Genomic DNA, 20,885 nt, shown 5'->3' on the forward strand with positions numbered 1-20,885 from the left:
GGTCCACCCACGGCAGGCCGGCAGGCACTTAATTAGGGCTTTTAAGAGATTCTTTCAATAAGCATTTATTGACCATTTGCTGTGCCTGCTATAAAAACCTAATAAGGCCCAGCAGTGATAAGAATTTGCTCTGCGGTGTCTACTGCTTCATCATAGAAGCTCCGAGATTTTTCTAAAATCATGCAAGGGGAAGAATAAAATCCTTCCGGGCCACCTTTAGCACCACAAAGACCTTTCTCTCTCCCTCTGGTCAGCCGTGTCAGACAGGGTCTCAGCAGAGGAAAAGCAGCTGGCCCTGGGCCAGAGAGCAAGCCGCTGGTCTAAGGAGAGAGAGAAAACCTACAGAAGCACGCGCTCACTTGACTTGATTTCTGGTTATAAAGCAACCAATTACCCGATGAGGATGAAACAGCAGTTGTTTTTTTTTCCCCCCTATTCTGCTTTCACAATCATCTTTCTTCCCTGTTTCTAAAATTGATTTCATTCCCATTTAGCTAGAAGCCAAACAGAACCCTTAGTCCGCTGTGTCCCAGTTCACTCTCCATCATGTCATTTTATTTTAAATTTAGACTCCAAATCCTTGTTTAAATGTAAATAACTCAGTGTTATTTATGCTTATTTAAAAACAAATAAAAAGAGACCACTAATTATCAATATTGTTTGACATATACCATTTCCAGCAAAAGATCCTATTACGAGTGCTAATTTTTCATTATTTAAAGATAGTTTTTAGCTCTTTTTCTCTTGAGGACTGGGTTTGGATAATTGAGCTTTAAAGAAAGATTGAAAACTCTTTGGATATAAAGAGAGGGGAAAAAACTGAAATGTTAAGTACAAAGTTGTCATCCATTATTGCCCTTCTCTTCAATAATGGAAATCCAGTTTAGTGCACCATGCAAAAGAGCATCCTTATATTTTTAAATTGTAAGTGTCTAATTATGTACAAGGGTCAAGACAGAATGGATCTGAAGGAGCTCAATTTTAAAATCCCTTTAAAAATCAGGACAAAGGATGCCGTATTATTAAACTAAATGTTTAAAAACGAAAAGTATTATGTGTGCCACATGGGGGAAGATCAGATTTTTATTAATGCAAGTTTTAAATGCTGATTAATCCTCTCGAGAGTCAGTTTCCCAAAGCATTGGATTGTATTCAAGTCGTTTTCAAAACGGCACATCACTTCAATTATTCTGAATATTAATTGAACAACATTATAACTAAGGATACAAAGCAAGATTTAAAACATGCTTATGGCTGTCAGTGCTTACATCTAAATAAGTCTTTGGAAATTCAGGCTTAGAAGGAAAAAAATGTTGGAAATTGGTCTTAGAACAGCAAAGATCTCTCTTAGCCTTTTTAAAAAAATGAATGTGATGCTTAAGGACTCAAGGAAGCTTCAGCTGGGACTTGGTCTTAATGTATTTATCTGGGCAATTCTCAATCAGAAATCAGAGTTACTTTTGACTTGTGATTTGGGACAATGTAAAGGGCATTTTCTTTAGGGGAGAAGAAGGGGAGCCAAAGAATATTATTAGTTGATAGAATTTTTCCATTTCCTTACTTTGCATTTCTATTTCAGTCTCCTGTCTAAACTCAAAAAATCAAAGAATTAGCCAAATTTAATCAAATAAAATATTACTATGATTTCAAAAAAACTCATTAAGCTCAGAGTCAAGCAACTGCAAGTAAGTAATGACTTATTTTCACAATAACCAATTGTCTTAATTCAACCTCTTCTATCTCCCAAATCCAGTTTGGGGGTACCTAAGATCCCCATTTCCTCACCAGACGCGACAGAAAAATATTGGCTTCTCTTACGACCTGGGGGAATTTTAGTTTTGTTTTGTTTCCTTAAATGGTTGCTATGTGTTTGAGCGATAGCTCTTTGTTCGAAAGGATGCAAAAGCCACTCTTACATCTAATTCTAGTAAGATAAATGGCATTATGAAGGGAATATTAAAAATTTACAGCCCTCTTTACTAAGTTTATTCGTCAGCCAAACATGCTGAATATTGCATAACACACACACACACACACACAAAAGCATGCCATCCCGACGATGAAAAAGATATGAAGAAATAATGATGCAATGATAACAATTCTGATGGAGTTTGCAGATCTCCATCGCTGTTTGGCACGTCATTTAATTGCATCGCGCCAAACCAGCAGAATCACGCAATATGTTAGCATAAAGGGTCCACAGTTTAAGGGGAAAATCTAGAAGTGTTAACTATACACTGTCTAATTATACAACCTTACTGTCCCAGAATGTGATTTCAGAAACCATTTCTGACATATGGGAAAAGGGTAGAACAGCTGGTCATTAAGGTTTTCTCAAGACTATTTAGCAACACACTTGAATGTAATTAAAGTGAAACACTAAATACTGCACTTGTGGTACAATGTATTTTTAATTTTTATGGCATGTGGTAAAAGTAAATAGATGCAGAGCATTCAAGTTTCTCCATCCGGCATCCAACTTGTCAAAGATATAGTGTTTGGCAGAGCGCGCGCAGCGTCCTGGTGTAAGTCACAGACATCCATGTGGGGTGTTTAAGGCTGTCTTAAAGGGACTGAATTTGGCAATACTACGAGGAATGTCTACTGGGAACTCCCAGACAAAGGATAAGATGAATTGGTTCATTTATTCATTCACTCATCAAACACAACCTGGAATTATTTTTTGAGGAGAAAGACATTAGCCTGGCCCTTGCACTGCTCACATCTCATTGTGCTTAAAACACAGTGACGGAAGGTGGTTAAAGGGTGGTGGGAGCACCAGGAAGGGATGTCCGGCCCCTACTGGGTGTGTCAAGCAAAGCCCCTGGAATAGGAGTCATCCTAGCTAGAAAAAAAAAGTTTATGCAAAGGCTAAAAGAAGAAAAAGAATGTCATGTTATGAATAGAATCTTTACAGTTACAGGATATTCACAATGTTCTGGCCTGGGGCTAAGCTCCTGACCATTATTTCATTTACAGATGAGGAAACTCATAGGACAGTTCATGGCAAAGCAGCTAGTGGGCAACTTACCCAGGATTCAAACCCCAGTGTGTCTGAATGCCAAGTCCAACTCCTCTATATTACATGTCCAAATTGACATGTATGTAGCATGTTTATTTCACCTTCAAAGAACTACATGTATAAAACACTGTGATTAAGATAATGAAAAAGCAAGGTGCAGACTGGGAGAAAATATCTATAAACTACATATGTGATAAAGAACTTGTATCCAGAATATATAAAGAGCTCTCAAAACTCAACAGTAAGAAAGTAAATCACCCAAAAAAGTAAGCAAGAGATTTAAATAGACACTTCACCAAAGAAGAAATATTATGGCAAATAAGCACATGAAAAAAAAGTGTTCAACATCATTAGCCACTAAGGAAATGCAAATTAAAAGCACAAAGAAATTCCACTACATCTCTATGCGAATGGTTAAAATAAAAAAATAATGACTATCCCAAGTGCAAGCAAAAATGTGGAGTAAGTAGAACTCTCACAAATTGCTGGTGGGAGTGCAAAATTGTACAGCCATTCTGGAAAAATTTGGCAGTTTCTTAAAAAGTGAAACATACGCTTACCATGTGACTCAACAAATCCACTCCTAGGTATTTACCCTAGAGAAATGAAAACCCATGTGAATATTTACAGCAGCATTATTCATAATCTTAGAAAACTGAAACAATCCAAATGTACCTCAACAAATTCAGTGACAAGCTGTCATACATCCATACAATGGAATACTACTCAGCCACAAAAAGGAATAACCTAATGAAACACATGCACCATGGAAGAATCCCAAAGGCATTATGTTGAGGAAAGAAGCCAGTTGTAAAAGGTAGCCCCCAGCATGACATTCTGAGAAAGGAAACCTATATGGGATTGTTGCCATGGGTTAGGGTGGGGGATGGTTTCACTTTAAAGGGGCAGTAGGAGGGAATTTTTAGGGTGAGGACACTGCTCTGTATCCTAATTGTGGTGGTACATACACAAACATATACATTGTTAAAACTCATAGAACTGCACACCAAAAAATAAAGTGTACTGTGTATAAATTTAAAAATAAAAATAAAAACCTCATGAGGTATGTGTTCAAGTTTGAGTTATCCAAAAAAAAGAAAACCCTGAGAGAAGCAACTGGGGGTTAGGAATTTATTTGCAAAGTGAATCCAGGAATCACAAGTGAAGAAATGGGAACAGTGAGACAGAGAAAGGAGCAAAGTAAAAACCAAAAAAGGGCATTAATGTGAGGGTTTGCACTGTGGACAGCTTCAGGTCAGTCCTGCTGAGCATCTTCTGAGAAGCCATATGGAATATGTCTCAGAATCACTCTAACGGCAGGTATCTTTCATTTGGTTGAGATTAAGGTTGCCCCTAGAAGCACAGACTCTTAGGCTTCTAGGTTTTGTAAGTGCCTTTGAAAGCCCTCAGGCAAAGAAGAGGAAAGACCCAGATCCCTGAGGTGGGAAGGTGTTGACTGTCTATCATGGCTGGTGGTGAATGCAGGTGGGCTGAAGGACATGGGAAGGCAATCAGCAGCATTTGCTAAGGAGATATTAGTAATGGATGCTCTACACATTTGGTTTTGCAATAAAGTGGGGGAAATTTGCCAAACAATTAAAATAAATATATGCAATGTTGATAAGAACTCTCGTCATTAAGGAAAACACTTGCAATTTGACAGTTACCACAGTGGACCATATATTCTATCATATAATTCTTCCAACAGCCCTATGAGATAAACATTAATATCCCCATTTTACAAGCAAGGAAACTGAGGCTCAAAGCCATTAATTAGCTTTCCCAAAGATGCAGGTGCACATACACACACACACACACACACAGAGCTAAGGAGTCATAAGATCAACTTAGAAGCCCATAGTTTTTCCACCATTCTTGGTTAGTGCCTACTCTGATTTATGTTGCCACATAGCATTACCGAAGTAATTCTGAGAAAACTGTGCATAGCAGGGGAACCATGAATTGTGATTACGAAGCCAGATCTAAGTCACTCCAGGGCTGAGCCCTACTTGTGGGAATATTCAGGCCTTCTCTTTCCAGCTATCTATGAGCATGTCACCATTCATTTGAATCTCCAATTGATAGTGACTGAGAAAAAAAAAAAGAAGACATGAAACTCATACCAATCTGCTTTAACTCCATACACAAATGTCTAGAAATTTTTTAAACTTTGGCTAATAAATGGAAAATTGACTGTAAATAATAATATGTCCACTGCTGCTTTCATTTAATTGGCGTAAATGACCAAGCTGATGCTCTAGCTGTAAGCATTAATCCTGTAGCTTCAGACTCCGTAACACCACCGGGGAACTATACCTTTCATTTTCCTTACTGCTTCTTAACGGGCAGTCCTCCAACCCTGAAGGTGACTTTGCTGCAAAACGACATGAACTTAGAGTTGTTCTTCATTGCAGGAGGTCTAAGATTAAAGAGTGATCTACCTTCCCTTACTCTCTCCCAATTGCTATTGTCTTCATAGTCGCTGGACACAGAAGCTATGGGCAAACCTTGGAGATATTGCGGAGTTGGTTCTACACCATCTCAATAAAGCGCATAACACAGTAAAGTGAGTCAAATGATTTTTTTGGTTACACTATCCTGTAGTCTGGTAAGTATACAACAGCATCATATCTAAAAAACTGTGTGTACCTTAATTAAAAAATACTGTATTGCTAAAAAAGGTAACCATCATCCGAACTTTCAGCAAGTCATAATCTTTTTGCATGTGGATGGTCTTGCCTTGAGGTCGATGGCTGCTGACCAGTCAGGGTGGTGGCTGCTGAAGGCTGGGGTGGCTGTGGCAATTTCTTAAAATAAGACAACAATGAAGTTTGCTTCATCCATTGACTCTTCCTCTCACGAATGATTTCTCTGCCACATATAATGCTTTCTGATAGCATTTTACTCACAGTAGAACGTCTTTCAAAATTGGAGTCAGTCCTCTCCAACCCTTCCGCTGCTGCTTTATCAACTAAGTTTATATGATAGTCTAAATCCTTTGCTGTCATTTCAACAATCTTCACAGAATCTTTACCAGGAGTAGGTTCCAACTCGAGAAACTGCTTTCTTTGTTCATCCATAAGAAGCAACTACTCATCTGTTCAGGTTGATCATGAGATTACAATGAGACTACAATTCAGTCCCAACTTCAGGCTCCACTTCCAATTCTAGTTCTCTTGCTATTTCCACCACGTCTGCAGTCACTTCCTCCACTGAAGCCTTGAACCTTCAATTTATAAAACAAAAACAAAAACCCCAAAGAAACCCCACAACATCTGCGAGGTGTGATGAAGTGAAGAAATAAAACAAGGCAAGCCTGTGCAGACTTTTGGCCAAAGAACAAAGGAAAGCTAACTGACCCACGTGGGCACTGAACCCTTGACCTCATTAGCATTGTTTTCTTACCACTTCTGCTAACAGACAGCCCAATTATGAACACTGAATCAAAGACGGAAGTCACCTCTTCACCTGGAGCCACGAAAAGCCCACAACTGCTGGTCGTTAAGAAGACACTATTTCTCCAGTCAAATAAACACAGTATGAACATCCACAAGCAATTTCTAAGAATATTCCTTCCTTGCATGGCTGTGTCTAGCAAGAATTGCTGTCAGGGTGGTTTTCAGGCTGGAAGGTGATGAAGGCTTTGGGAGCATCATCCTGGGACGGATCTGCTAGAGTGTGCTGGAGTGTGCTTCTCACAAAGATGCTCACGTCAGATCCACCTTGAATCTTCTGCAGTTGTGATGCCCCACCCCTAGACTCCTCTTTGAAACACTTCCACACTGTTAGTCCTGACACTTGAAGCTCTGCCTACGAACAGAGTTGAGGGGTCTATGGCAGAGATATTTCCACAATGGATTTTACAATTGAAATGACTCTTGTTACTCTCTGGTAGTATAGAGGCTCTTCAAAGTGGTTCTTAAACTGTGAAGTACAACTTCCTTGTTCTGAAAGGTAGCAAATTTGTGTATGTGTCTCTGTGTGCACGAGTCTGCGTATATATATAATTTTTAAAGATTTTTTTAAAATTAGTTGAATGACATCCAATTAGTTGTATTCCCTTTTTTTTGAAAGCTGAAACGATTTCAGTAAGTTCTCAGGATACAAAGAGTGTGTTGTTCAGTCAATGCATGGTGCTAATAAAACCAAAGATGGCTCAGTTTCCAGACCAATTATGGGGCTTATCTCTGCCATGGGCCACCACCCTAGGCAGGGCCACCCAGCTTACATATAATGTGATTTACATAATGAGAACAGGTAGAGATAGAGCATGGACAGTTCATTGTAGAAACATCTCCTCCTCTGGAGAATAATAGCCAATTCTGATGGCTGGGTTTAGTTTATATTGTCCTTATTCACTAAGAGCAATGGATGAGAAGATACATGCCCAGAAGTAGAGCTGGCCCATCCAAAGATGAATCATGGTTCCAGACTACAAACTGTGCCTATATTTCAGAATATATTTTACTTTATAGAGGATTTTTAACTCTGTGGATTTTATACAGCTAACCTGTTCTTCCCTTCTATTCTACTCTTTCCAGTATGAGACAACAATGAAGTGTCCCCCAGCCTTCCACCAAGCATATATATACAATTCACAGCCATAGCGAAGTCCAATTTATAAATTGATTCTGACTCAATTCGATAGGCATTGCTAGTGTTCCAACATCCCATTCTCCTCTACTTCCAGGTATAGGAAGATTACAGAGTCCTACCCTTTGAAGTATGCCCATGTGAGTCATTCAGGCCAATGAAATGTGATCATGAGTCCAAAACATTTGATGGCTTATATTCAATTCTCTAGACTTGACAGTGACAAACTCAGAGACAAACCTGAGCCTCCAAATGAGGCTCATCATCCTTCCCTCAGGAAGGATGGCACCCCATCAGCCTGGGATCTGAAGTGATGTCTATCACTTCACAGAGCACAGAGCAGAGCTGCCCTAAGCCACCACCTCTTGATGATAAGGTAAGCAGGAAATCAACCTTTGTTATTTTAACCATGGAGAGTTTGGGGTTGTTTCTTTCCATAGTCTATCCTAACTGCCTTACCAGAAAAGAAAGCATCTCAGCATCTCAGCCTCTCAGACAGTGGGGATACGGTATCTGAAGTCTTGGCAAGAGTCCTGGGAACCTGAGTGCTCACTAAGGCACTCTCTACAATACTGGCCTGGACTACGTAACTGGGTTCATGCCTCCATTTTCTTTCTGAGTTCTGACTCGACCCTACACTCACCTAGCACTTGCCATAACATCAGCATTAATGTAGTTTTAGGAATCTTCTGCCTCTACCTGTACTTCTGCCTCCACCCCTTGACACCATGCCCTGACACCTGGTTTGAGTTTAGTCCCCATTTGAACTGCTCCTGGTTCGCCATCTTGCCTGTCACACTGCCTGTTCATTGTGCTGCTCTCCCAGGGTTCAGCCACAGCCTTCAACTCTCCCGCTTGTCCTCTCTCTTCAGGTCTGGTCTTAGTTGTCAAGTTGCCAATGCACCTCTTGTTGAACCATCTGAATTTGATGACACTTGCTCTTATCACGTCCTAGGATATGGTTCAAGTATATAAAAGCCCAGGGCAACCTGAGAAGGATGAAGTTCAGGACAAACCCCACTTCAGTATTAGAGTAGGCAAAGGGCAGATTCTACAACAGGCTTGAAAGAAATTGAATCCAACAGGTAGTAGGTGAAAATTAGGTAAAAACTGGTGTCAAGAGACTTCATATGACTTAAAAAGGGTTACTTTACTGGGTAAATCCAGTTGAGGTCGACACCAGGAGGTCCAGAGAGGTGGGGAGAACCTGGGAAGTGTGCAAGGTGATGTAAACCCTCACTCAATAAGACAGATCTTGGAGTATTGGTTGCATTTCTGAGATAGGGAGCACAAGAGGATCCTGCTCTCAGACCCAAACATCTCTGAAATAAGGCCAAGGTCAACTATTTAGCTTTCTAGCCCAAAGTCTGGGGCATTTGAATCACAACAACTGCTGTAGTTCCTTTAATCTTTTATGGGTAAACTTAAGATTTGACCTAGAGTTTGGGAGAAGGACGTGCCTAGTAAATGGTGTCTAGGACACTTGACATGAGATGAAGAGGCTGAGAACCAGGCAGGATCTAACAGGCTTCCTAAGTGAAGCACATTGGTGGCATGATTGGGCTACTGTGCCAAGCAAGAAGGCAAAATTTCCGAATTGAAACAATTTGATGGGACAACTAACAATTCATGAGTTTACATAAATGCTGATAAGTTTGTCAATATATAGAGTCTTTCTGGATTTGGTATAGAAAAGATAAGTGTGGACTCCAGTGTATCCTCAGCCCTCGGAGTATATATCAGGTGGTGCTACTAGCCTAGATGGTTTTGGCTGAGGGATACGGAGAGAATAGCTCCATCAGCTAGTATTCACCAAGAGTACTAGTTGTGTGCCTACCAAAAATGTAAGAAGATTTGGACCCCTTACCTAAGAGCTCTTAATTTTAGGGTAAAAACAGTTAATGAACATGAAGCACGGGGCAAGCATTATGCAATAATAGGTATGTTAGTGTCAACTTGCATTGATATGCCTCTAGATACCCTAGGATTGCTGAGAAGAGAGACATGACTTGTCAGAAAAAGTCAAGAAGTCTTCATAGTGAAGGTAGGGTTTTATGTAGAAAAGTGAGAAATTGGATAAAGCTAAAGAAAGGGTAAGTCTGACAAGAGAAACACAATGAGCAAAGGCCTTCAACTAAGGGGAGAGAGTAGTGTTAGATGGCATGAGGCCAGCCGATGAGAGACTAGGGATGTTGATCAGTAACAATTTGAGGCAGGTGGGTCATCTAAAATGTAGCAAACAGAGTGGTTTAAACTTGCTGATGTCGAAATTAGAAAGCCACAGCATAAATCACACAGCTTTGAGTGGGGCACAGAGAAGGAAAGGACCTGCAGCAGGTTCAGACTGAGGTACAAGAGGCCTGCCACTTGTTCTATACAACCTGTTGGATCTTATGGTATCAAAATGTGTTGTGCAGAGTATATGGCAAACCCTAGAAGAAGAATCAGGATGTAGAACCCTAGGTTTCTGAAGCAAGGGTATGCCATCTATACCAAAGAACTCAATACCATTCAAAAAAGAGTTCCTTGCATGCTATTGGACCCTGGGAGAGATGGAGCATTGACCGTAAGACATCATGTGGCCATGCAGCCAGAGCTACCCATCATGAGGGTTTTACTGGACCCCCAAGTCATAAAAGTTTGATCAGGCACAAAAGCCATCGATTGTAAGATGGAAGTAGGACACGCAGCATCAGATATGAGCAGAGTCAGACAGTATAAACTGTAAAAGCAAATGGCCTAGAAACCCATGTCATCCAGTACTGTGGCATTTGCCTTCAGCTCACATCTATGACCACATGGGAGGCACCTTATGACCACCTGATGGAGGTGAGAAAAAGCCAAACTTGGTTTATGGATGGCTCCATATGTACGTGCAAGCTACAAATGTACTCCTGATGAACTATACAGTTCCATTAACTGGTGGCCTTCAGCAATAAGGAGAAATGCTTCCCATAGGCAAAGCTGTAGTTGTCATATGTGATCATAAATTGTATATGTAAAGAAAAGTCATCTGAGGTTAGAATATACCTAGACCCATGAGTAGTGGTGAATGGCTTGGCTAGACAGGGCCCTAGAATGAAGAAGTTGAGAAGATTAGAGACAAGGAAATTGAGAAACATGAATCTCTAGGAGAGGGCACGGAATATGAAAATCTTTTTACAGTATGTTAATGCCCATCAGAGAGTAACCTCCATGGAATAAATAGCCAACTAAATAATCAACTAAACATAACAACCAGGCCAGTCGATGTCAGCCAGCCACTATCACTAGTCACCCTAATCCTGGTGTGATGGGTTCACAAATGGGATAGCCATTGTGACAGGAATAGAAGGCATGCATGGGCCTAAAGTATGGGCTCCCACTCACCAAAGCCAACTTATTTGTCACTGCCAAATGTCCAACTCAACATTCACAAAGACCAGTGTCGAGCCCCTTACATGGCATCATCTTTCATCAAGACCAACCAGCCACTTGGTGGTGAATTGATCAAAATGGATCACTTTCACCCTGGATGGGGTAGCAATTCTTAGTGACTGAAGCCAACATATATATTGCTTGCAAGGCTTTGGCCAGCTTGACTACAGATGTTTAATCTACTGACATCCACTTAATATGTTACTTATTATGTCACTTACTGTCACCTCTGACTAAGGGACCTACTTTACAGGAAATGAAGTGTGGCAGTAGATATACAAACAAAGGATCCAGTGGTCCTATGAAATATCACAACACACAGACTCTGTAGACCTGAAAAGCAATGAAACGGTTTTTTTGAGGGCACAGCGGAAGTGCTCACTTGACGATGATACCAGCAAGAATGGGACACCATCCTTCAGGACGAGATAAACATCTTAAATCAACAACTATTATATGGTGCTGTGCCCTGATAGGGAGAGTTCATGGAAATGGGGACCAAGAAATGGAAGCAGGACGAGCCCTGCTCACCATCACTCCTGGTGGCCCATTTGAGAAATCCAAGTTTTCCATTCCACAACTTTAGGCTCTATGGGTCTAGAGGTTCTGGTTCCCAGAGTGGGGATGTTTTTATTAAGGACACAATAAAAATATCCTTAAAGCTTAAGGCTACAACTGCCACCTGGTCACTTCAGGATCCTTGTGCCCAGAGATAAGCAGGCAAGAAAAGGAGTCACTATACTGGTAGGGATAATTGACCTTGATCAAGAGGAGGAAGTAGGAATCTTACAATAGGGGCAGAAAAAATATACCTGGCACACAGTTGACCCACTGGAGAACTTTTCTGATACTCTCCTGCCTAATTTTGATGGCAAATAGATAAGGCCAGCAAGTCATGGTCTGATGACCACCCAGACTTAGGTGCCAACTGAGGGCAAAGGTGCAGATATTAAGGGAAAATAGGAAATCAATAGTAGAGGACAAAGATGATGAGTGCCAGTTATGGCCTGAAGACCGGTTGTAATAGTGGAACTAGTTTGTCCCATTCCTCTTAATCTTGTAAATTTTCTCAAAGAGTCGGGACACCTGGGTGGCTCAGTCGGTTAAGTGTCTGCCTTCGGCTCAGGTCATGATCTCAGGGTCCTGGTATCGAGTCCGGCATTGGGCTCCTTGCTCAGCAGGGAGTCTGCTTCTCCCTCTGCCTGTTGCTCTCCCTGCTCATGTGCTCTCTCTCTCTCTCCAACAAATAAATAAGATCTTTAAATTAATTAATTAATTAATTAGCTCAAAGAGGCCATCCAAAATCTTGCAGAAGCTATTCCCAGACTGGGCAAATTTACTAGACAAATGAAGTATATCTGAGAGGCTCAAGGGTGGCTCTAGTGTTTGCCATGGTGTGTCACCCAGCCACACACACACACAGTGCCACTAGCCTCCCCTCCCCCCCCACACACGTGGTCCTCCTCTCTCTCTCTCAAAGACCCAAGACATTTATTCCCACCAGCAACTGTGAGGTAGTTCCTGAGAGTTCACAGCTGGGTTCCTCTCTGGGAATTTCCCTCAACTGCAGGGAGCCACCTCACTGAAAATGCAACCCTTCCCCAGCAGCCCCCATCCACTGCTAAGAGCTGCCATATTGACTGGCTTCTGCTGAACTCCTTTAGCTCACTCAGGATCAGGAAGTACAAAATTTCTGGTACACTTGCCTCAATTTGGGACAACTCTGAAAGGCCATCCCAGCCCTAGAGCTCACTGTGAAGTTGGCCAATCCCCTGTTATAACTGTATCACCGTTCCCCTTGCCCCTCTATCCAGTCTTGCTTCCTGTGGCCCAAGCGACCAATTAAATTGGCTATCAAATCTTATTATAAAGAAAATTTCACCTGAAAGTTGTCCCCTGGGTAAACAATTACCCTTGAACAAGAAGTGCCAGTCAATTTAGGGCTGGTCCTCACTCAGGCAGGCATTCTCCCTTCCTGGGGTGAAGGGCTGTGTAGACATTGCCCAAGAAGTGATGTTGTTTCTGAGACTAATCCCCAGTAAACCATATACACACAACTCTCTGACTGAGAGTCTATTCTCTAGAGAATCCTATCTGAAAGAGTCAGGGAGCAAGCATCAGAGATCCAAGCAAACACATAACATGTGGACAATGAGAGGATAGGATCTAGGCCTGGTTGGGGGCAGCTCCATATTATGTTATCCTTCTTCAGAAGCGGATTAGCCCTGCCCCTGCTTGGGGCCAGAGATGACCATGAGGTATGGGTGGGCCTGACCTATTCACATGATAATCACAAAGATTATCCAATGATACCCAGTAATACCCAATAATGACCATGTAGAATCACTCAGGCAAGTCCCAAAGAAATCCATATGTAACTCAATTTCCCTAAAGAAGAAGACTCCAGCGATCAGTTTCTTGGGAGCTTTGGAGGCAGCCCTAAAGTTGGAGCATCAGGGACAAGCTTGCAGTTGGACATTTGGAGGTATGAGTAAAGCAGGGTCACTCTCCTTTCGCAGAGCCTCCCAATAGAGAAGAGCAGCACTTCCTCAAAGATGTGTCACAACCCAGCCAGGTGCCATGAATGGGTTACAGGTGTGCTAGGAGATACTGCTCTTAGCCTGCAGGGCAGCTGGGCAGGGCCTGGGGCAACTGGCCCCGTGCAAAGGAATGCTACCTCTTCCAGACCTCCTCAGAACGGATCCCTAAAGAAGCAAGAAGCAAAATCTGATAATGCTTCCCTCATGAAAAACTCAGGAAGCACCTGAGTAGAAGAATGGTGAGACCTACAAAGATCTTGTTTTGATGTTTGTCAATTTCCTCTTCCCTTCTAGACACCATCTTAGTTAGGAGGGATCAATGTCTGAATTTTCTGAATTTTATTTAGATTTCCCTAAAGAATTCTTCATAGGGCTATGTGGTTTCTCTAGCCTGTGGCCCAAGCGACCAATTAAATTGGCTATCAAATCTTATTATAAAGAAAATTTCACCTGAAAGTTGTCCCCTGGGTAAACAATTACCCTTGAACAAGAAGTGCCAGTCAATTTAGAGCTGATCCTCACTCAGGCAGGCATTCTCCCTTCCTGGGGTGAAGGGCTGTGTAGACATTGCCCAAGAAGCGAGAAAACATTTTGCTTCTGTCTTATACGACGTGTCCCTTACAGGTATAACCAACACACTTTTGAATCTTCCCAGGCTTCCTTCTCCCCGCCTCCCCTCCTTGATAGCACCATATGCTTTCATCTCAGAAAGAAATGCTGGTTTCTTCTTTTCCTTTATTCACTGCAGGGCAGTGTCAGATGGTGTGTCTATCGAGGTAGCGAGATTCAAGGAGACTGTAGGGACGAGGTATTGTCTGGCAGGAAGCCATGCTTGCTGGGCCTGCAGTCTCCACGGGCCCTCCATCATGGCCTTGGGCAGGCCACTTGACCTGGGTCTCAGAGGAGCTCAGCTCATTAATGTAAAGCTGCTGGTGGTTTAGGGTGAACCACTCTGACACCCAGAGAGAAAAGAAGAGCTGCAGTTACCAAGAGCTGTGACAGGCTCACCTTAAGACAGTAAGCCGCTCAATTCTGTGTGAGAGAGGTTTCCTCTGATGTGTGAGTCAGAAGCAAACTCAGGCTCCAAAGCAAAGTTACACTGGCCCCTCCAGGCTCACCAGCTCTGATAGCAGAGCGGTACTGTTCAAGATTTTCACCTCAGAAACTGCCAAGTGTTTGTCTTCCCACTGCTGGGAGCAGGGAGCAAGATGCTGAATAGTCTTGGTGTTTATTATGTCCTGGGTTTTTTTTTTTTTTTTTTTAATGATAACTTTGCATAGTTTTTCCCAGCTACTGAACTCATACAGATCGAGGGAAGCTCTCTTTGCTTCGATCCTTCCCCCTTTATAACAGCAAACATACGCTCCTGAGGGTGGAAACAGTTGGTTTTCTCAGGCCACTAACTCCAACTACACTACATTTCATCCTTATCATCACTACTTAGTCTGTAATTATTCCAGTCTACTAACTCCTACAGAGGTGGGGGATCCTGTGGCTCAACTGCATAAATCCCTGATTTGGGGTCCTTCACTGTCATTAATAAGCCCAGGACATGGGAGCCCCTAGAGATCCAGCTCCTCAAATTTGATGAGTATTAATGTTTACAATCCAGGGACGGGAAGGGAAGCTATTGGCAAGGACCTTGCCATGAAGATCAGCAGTTTTATGCAAACCCACCATGATCGCTGCTTCTGTTTATTCTCTTGTTGTAAATGGCTAATAATAAGCTAATTTGGCTATGTTATGAGAATGGCATCTAAAACAACGAAGAAATGAAAATCGAATTAGGCACAAACCACCTATTCCCAAAGCTTCAGATCACCATATCCCAAGCTACCCTGATGTTTGACGCTACAGGGAATTCAAGGGAACCCACCTGCCAGACAGTTGCAAAAACATCCCATCCCCAAATACTTTCACTTAACCTCACATACTGAAGCCAGTGAACATCAGCACTGGTGGTGGCAGCATGGAGCCAGGGGGAGACTTTGAGAGCGGACCCTCAGTTTCAACTGGAAATCACTGGCCTGCAGGCGCACCTTAATTTACGGAACGGACTGAGCTGTGTCTGGGTCGATGTGCCCAGGAAGAAACATTGAAATGAACAGCTCTACTGTTCAACAGTCATCTTCATCATCTGCTAGCTCAAGATTCCCAAATTGTTTCAAAGCCCCGTATACACAGAGAGCTAAAAGATCAAGAGCTGCACACCACCACCGATGCCAGAGTATTATTTATCCTGTAGAAGGCTATATGCATTCTTCTTCTGCTTCTTAAGTGAACTCATTGATTAGAAATCCAGCTGTGGATATTAGGAAACTGGCAGAGTGACTGAGGTCTGGGCTGTTTCTTGGCTTTGAGTTGGTAATCCATAGTAGGAAGAAGTGCCCCTGCAGGGCTCCATGGAAGTCATTTACATATGGTCTTTAGAAGTGCCCCTCTCTCCCTGGCCCTTGGGGATGTCACAGATGGCAAACAGGGAAGGCTTGCTGAACCCCAACATCTGGTCAAATGGTTCCACATAAGGAAGGAAAGTGAAATCTCTTTTATTAGAGTAGGTTACACACCACTCCTAGACCTCCATCCCCTGTGCTTCAGAAACAATTATCTTAAAGCTTTAAATGGATTTTGAAAACATTCAAAACCCAAGAATAGCTGTCTCAGTATGAAGAACTTATTAACACACAGATTTAAATATTTGAAGCTAGTCAGTAAGAGACTTTGGGGGAGGACAAAAGGAAATTCAATGAGAAAAGGGAATGAAGAACTCAATAGTTCAAGTCTGAGGTTTATTTTATTTCCCATCCTGTGGATTTCAATGCACTGGGTCTCTAAGATAAGAACTGGTTAAAAATTAAGAGCAAAGAGAACCTTAAATAAATGGTAAAGCTAACAGAGACCCAGGGACAGAGCCTTCTCTCAAATGCACAGCTTGCTGCTCCACATACAGTATCTTGAAAAATCTCTACTGCCTTCAAAGATACAGCCCTTGGCACTGAGCACCGTGCCTCCAAGTTTAGAATGTGGACCTCCATATTTATGTTCCCCAGATGGTGGAATTTATAAATGCACCGTGGGGTGCTATTGAAATTAATAATTTAATTCATTTCCGTGATTGTGCCGTGATTGCTAGTCATTATGGCAAATAGCAGTTAGCAGAGTCTCTTGGTTCTGGGATGGAGCTGAAGGGTAATCTCAGTGAGAGTAATTCCTCTGTCCTCCCTTTTCGGATGCAGTCAGTCCCTTCTGAACGGGGGTAGCCCAAAGTTTCTGGAATGAAAATGAAGGCAGCTTCAACCTAGTGAGATGAAGATGACTTCAATTTATGTGATTTCCAAAGTTTGAAATCAGTCCTCTAAGGACCGCTAACATGATCTGGGATTGTTTAGCTTGGAGAAGGAACAGAGAAGAAGATACCCGATCACTATCTCCAAAGACACAAATTTTGCACTCTATGCCTGTGGATAATCTATATCCAAATAATTGAGAATTAACTGCACTTTTACTTTATATTCCCACTTGTCTGCTTATCGAGGGAATACACTGGCAGCTGGACTAAATGATTTTTGAAGTCCCTTCCAGAGATTCTCAGAGATTCCCTGAATCAATGGCAAGGCTGGGAGAATAGTGGAGCAGTGACTCTGGGTTTCCTCCAGGGAAGCACTTTTGCTTCTCTCAGCCTAATGATCTGGAAGCCTAAATGTGCACGAGGGGAAATCGCTGGGCATTGGCTCATGTAAGTGCGGCCAATGCGAATGAGCCCGTTGGAATTTTTCACCCAAGAGACTGTAACTGCCTTGGATTTATAAAGTGCCTTTTCTTCTTTGAGAAGCCTAAGCCCTTTTCTGTATTTCCTTTGTCATCCTCAAAGTTTTTGTTAATCACTGAAGTCAGTCCTGACCTACAGATCCTCATTCAATAGCAAAGACTCGAATACATGAGTAATAAAATAATCCAAAATGGCGGAGATAGATTCTGCTACCTTGGCTCCTGCTAGCCAAGATGGAGCACATCCAGTAGCTTCGCCTTTGGACCCGTCTCTTTTCTGCCCGGCCTGCAGAGCCTGAATGAACAAGGACTGACGCAGAAGGGTTTCCTGCATGATTCCCACCAGCAATGACCCTGCACAGGACCCAAGCTCACACCCTGCCCACCACTGCATTAGGGAAAAGGGACAGTTGGGAAACAGAGGCAGAAGATGAATGCAGACACTCCCAGCCCCCGGGAGGAGGGCAGGAATTCAGCAACACCATATAGACCAGGCCACCTTCTCTTTGGCTTCACGATTCACTGTCTTGTGGGGTGTGGGTCAAGGAGCTCTCAGGGTGCAACCAGGTTATAGAAACATAACTACCTTTGTGTTCCAACCTGGTTTCAAGGACAGCTTTCAAAGGGCTGTGGGTTTGGGAAAGTGGCAAAAAAAAGTGTGCCCCACGGTGGTTGCATTTTAGGAGCTACAGAGTCAAGGCACTGCACCAACGGAGGACGTGGTAAATGCAAGCAGGACGCCCTCAGCAATTGTTCGGAGTGATGACCATGGACATTATGTGCGCTAAATGCCCAAGACTCCCTCTTCATCCCCCTAAGTGCCTCGCCTCTGGCTTTCCCGGCAGTTTGTACCTCTTCAGTCGTGCTTTTCACACCCAGCCTCTCCATTCAGACTTGCACGCTCTGAGAAAACGTGCCCCACTCACCTCCCCTGCGGCCCGCACGGCACCAGCCCAGGGATTCGCCCACAGGGGAACCCCCGCCAACAGTCACGGAATCGTGTGCATCTGATTAGTGGAAACAGTGGGTGACCCGGGGGAGGGTAGAATTTCTGCTATTTTCTTTTTGGTCCTGACAAGAAGAGGTGAGGAGAGCCAAAACTCCCTCTTTCTATCACAGCTGTCCCAGCCCGTTAACCTGTGTGACACAAGAGAACAAAGTTGGGGTGGCATTTTTCTTAGAAATGCAGGCTCACTTCTACTTTGTGCCTCCAAGGCTGTGGAGGGGTGAACCGGAGACTTGGAACCCCAGCATTTTTTCTCCTCCCCACTGCTCTCTTTGGGTTGTTATTGTTGTCGCTGTCAGCGACATTTCACAGATCATCACTTATTCTTGAAAATGCCCTCCAGTGACCTGGCAAAAATATGTAGAAGAGAAGCCCTTGGACTAAAAGTCAAGTGAATTAGCACTTTCCCAAACTCCCTGTGTGAACGTGGGCCATCTTCACTGCCTTTGGTCTCAGCCTTGTCTTTCAGGATGGCATTGTGGAAGGAGAGGGGATTTGGGGGCTAAACAAACATGTTTCAACACCAGACCTCCTTGTATAAATTCCGTGACCTTGGAGAAGTTCTTCACTTCCTTAGCCTCAAGTTCTTCATCTCTAACATGAGCATAATGTGTCCTAATACGGAGAGCTGATAAGAGCTTTAAACGAGCTCATATACGTAAGACACTGAGTTCAATCCCTGGCACGAGCTAGGCATCCAAATATGTTATTTGCCGCACTTTTTCTATATAAAAAGGGTGCCGTAGGCTGAATGTTTGCATCCTCCCAAATTTCACAGGTCGAAACCTAATGCCCGCTGTGATGGTGTTAGGAGGTGGGGGCTTTGGGAGGTGATTAGGTCAGGAGGGTAGAACTGTCATAAGTGGAATTAGTGCTCCCATAAAGGAGGCTCCAGAGCCATCCCTAACCTACTCCACTGTGTGAGGACAAAGCAAGTCAGCTATCTCCAATCCAGAAGAGGGCTCTCACCAGAACCCCCACCATTCTGGCACCTGATCTTGAACTTCTAGCCTCAAGAACTGTGAGCAATACATTTCTGCTGTTTAGAAGCCATCCATTCTGTGGCATTTTGTTATAGCAGCCCAAACAGATTGAGACAATGTGATTTCATCATCTCCTCCTTATAAAGTTGTTTCAAGGATCAAATGAAATTCTAGATGATAAAAATCCCTGAAAATTACAAAATACTGTGCATTTGTAGCCACATGGGATTAAGAAAAACAGGACATAAATAACAAGACACTATTGTATTATGCTCCAATATCCAAAGAAAGTTACCTAGTGTTTTCAAAGTATTTTTTTTAAAGATTTTGTTTATTTATTTATTTGAGAGAGAGAGCATGTGAGCGAGAGAGAAAGCAGGAGGAGGGGGGAGGGGCAGAGGGAGAGTAAGAGGTAGACTCCCCCACCGAATAGGGAGCCCGATGCGGGGCTTGATCCCAGGACCCTGGGATCATGACCTGAGCCGAAGGCAGAGGCTTAACCGACTGAGCCACCCAGGTACCCTGCAAATTATTTGTAAAACAATTTTTAAGAAGGAAACCAGCATGGGATGTTTTATTATAAGACCTTTGAGAAGTGGGGGAAGGAAATGGTAAGTGTGATAAGATCTAGAATGATGAGGGGCACCTGGGTGGCTCAGTAGTTTAAGAAGCTGACTCTTATTTTTGACTCAGGTCATGATCTCAGGGTCCTGGGATCGAGCCCCACATCAGGCTCTGCACTCAGCAGGGAGTTGGCTTGAGGATTCTCTCTCTCCCTCTGCCGCTCCCCATGCTTACTCTCTCTCTCAAATAAATAAGTAAATCTTTTTTTTTAAAGATACGGAATGATGATATTAGTAGCTATGGATTATAACTGTATCCTGGCTCATCAGCAAAGTGAGTTCAAATCCAAACTAAAAATGTCAGAACAAAAAGATTGGTCCAATTACCATTTCAGTCTATCTTTAGTGATTCATGTCCACTGGAGGCTTTGTGAAGATGGATAATGGCTAAATGTCATTACTGTGGCCTCCTGCTGAGTGTGCCTGGCATACGAGAACATCTTGGACATCCGCTGCTTCTGTAGGCCCACCCTTTCTAAACCCTGTTGCATGGAACGCTTTGCCACATAATGTTTATAGTGCTCTGGAGTCAAATAAGTTTAGGAAAATCTTTATCTCACTCTCAGACATTCACAGAGTATATTTGTAAAGTAAAGCTTCTGGGAAGTCCTGCAGACTTAAGTACATCTGTTCAACCCAGCATTTTCCAAACTAATTCGACTGAAAGAGTCTTCCCCTTTCTTCAGGCTACAGAGTCACAGTTAATATCTCTTAGAATAATATTCTATGTGAATGCGAATCTAAGAAGAGATCTGTCCACTCACCAAAGGCCCTACATGACTGTTTGGGGACACAGTCAATATGCCACAGAGCAAGGCTGGTGGGACACAAGGGCTTCAGGGCCTTTGTGAAATAATTGTATATATCCTCCCATCAGTGTGGTGGAACCAGGATGCCACTTTGAGGAGCAGAAATCATAAGTGCCCTCTCACT

General features: G+C 42.8%; 1 pseudogene; it reads right to left on the reverse strand.

Annotated features, from left to right (window-relative positions):
• Window positions 1-5,694: 5,694 nt before the first annotated feature.
• Window positions 5,695-20,885, reverse strand: part of LOC135364818 (tigger transposable element-derived protein 1-like) — an 83,914-nt pseudogene continuing 68,723 nt past the window's right edge.

Source organism: Mirounga angustirostris, unplaced genomic scaffold, assembly GCF_029215605.1.
Source record: "Mirounga angustirostris isolate CCGP_5_RB_7025 unplaced genomic scaffold, mMirAng1.0.hap1 SCAF_6, whole genome shotgun sequence".
Lineage (NCBI taxonomy): Eukaryota > Metazoa > Chordata > Mammalia > Carnivora > Phocidae > Mirounga > Mirounga angustirostris.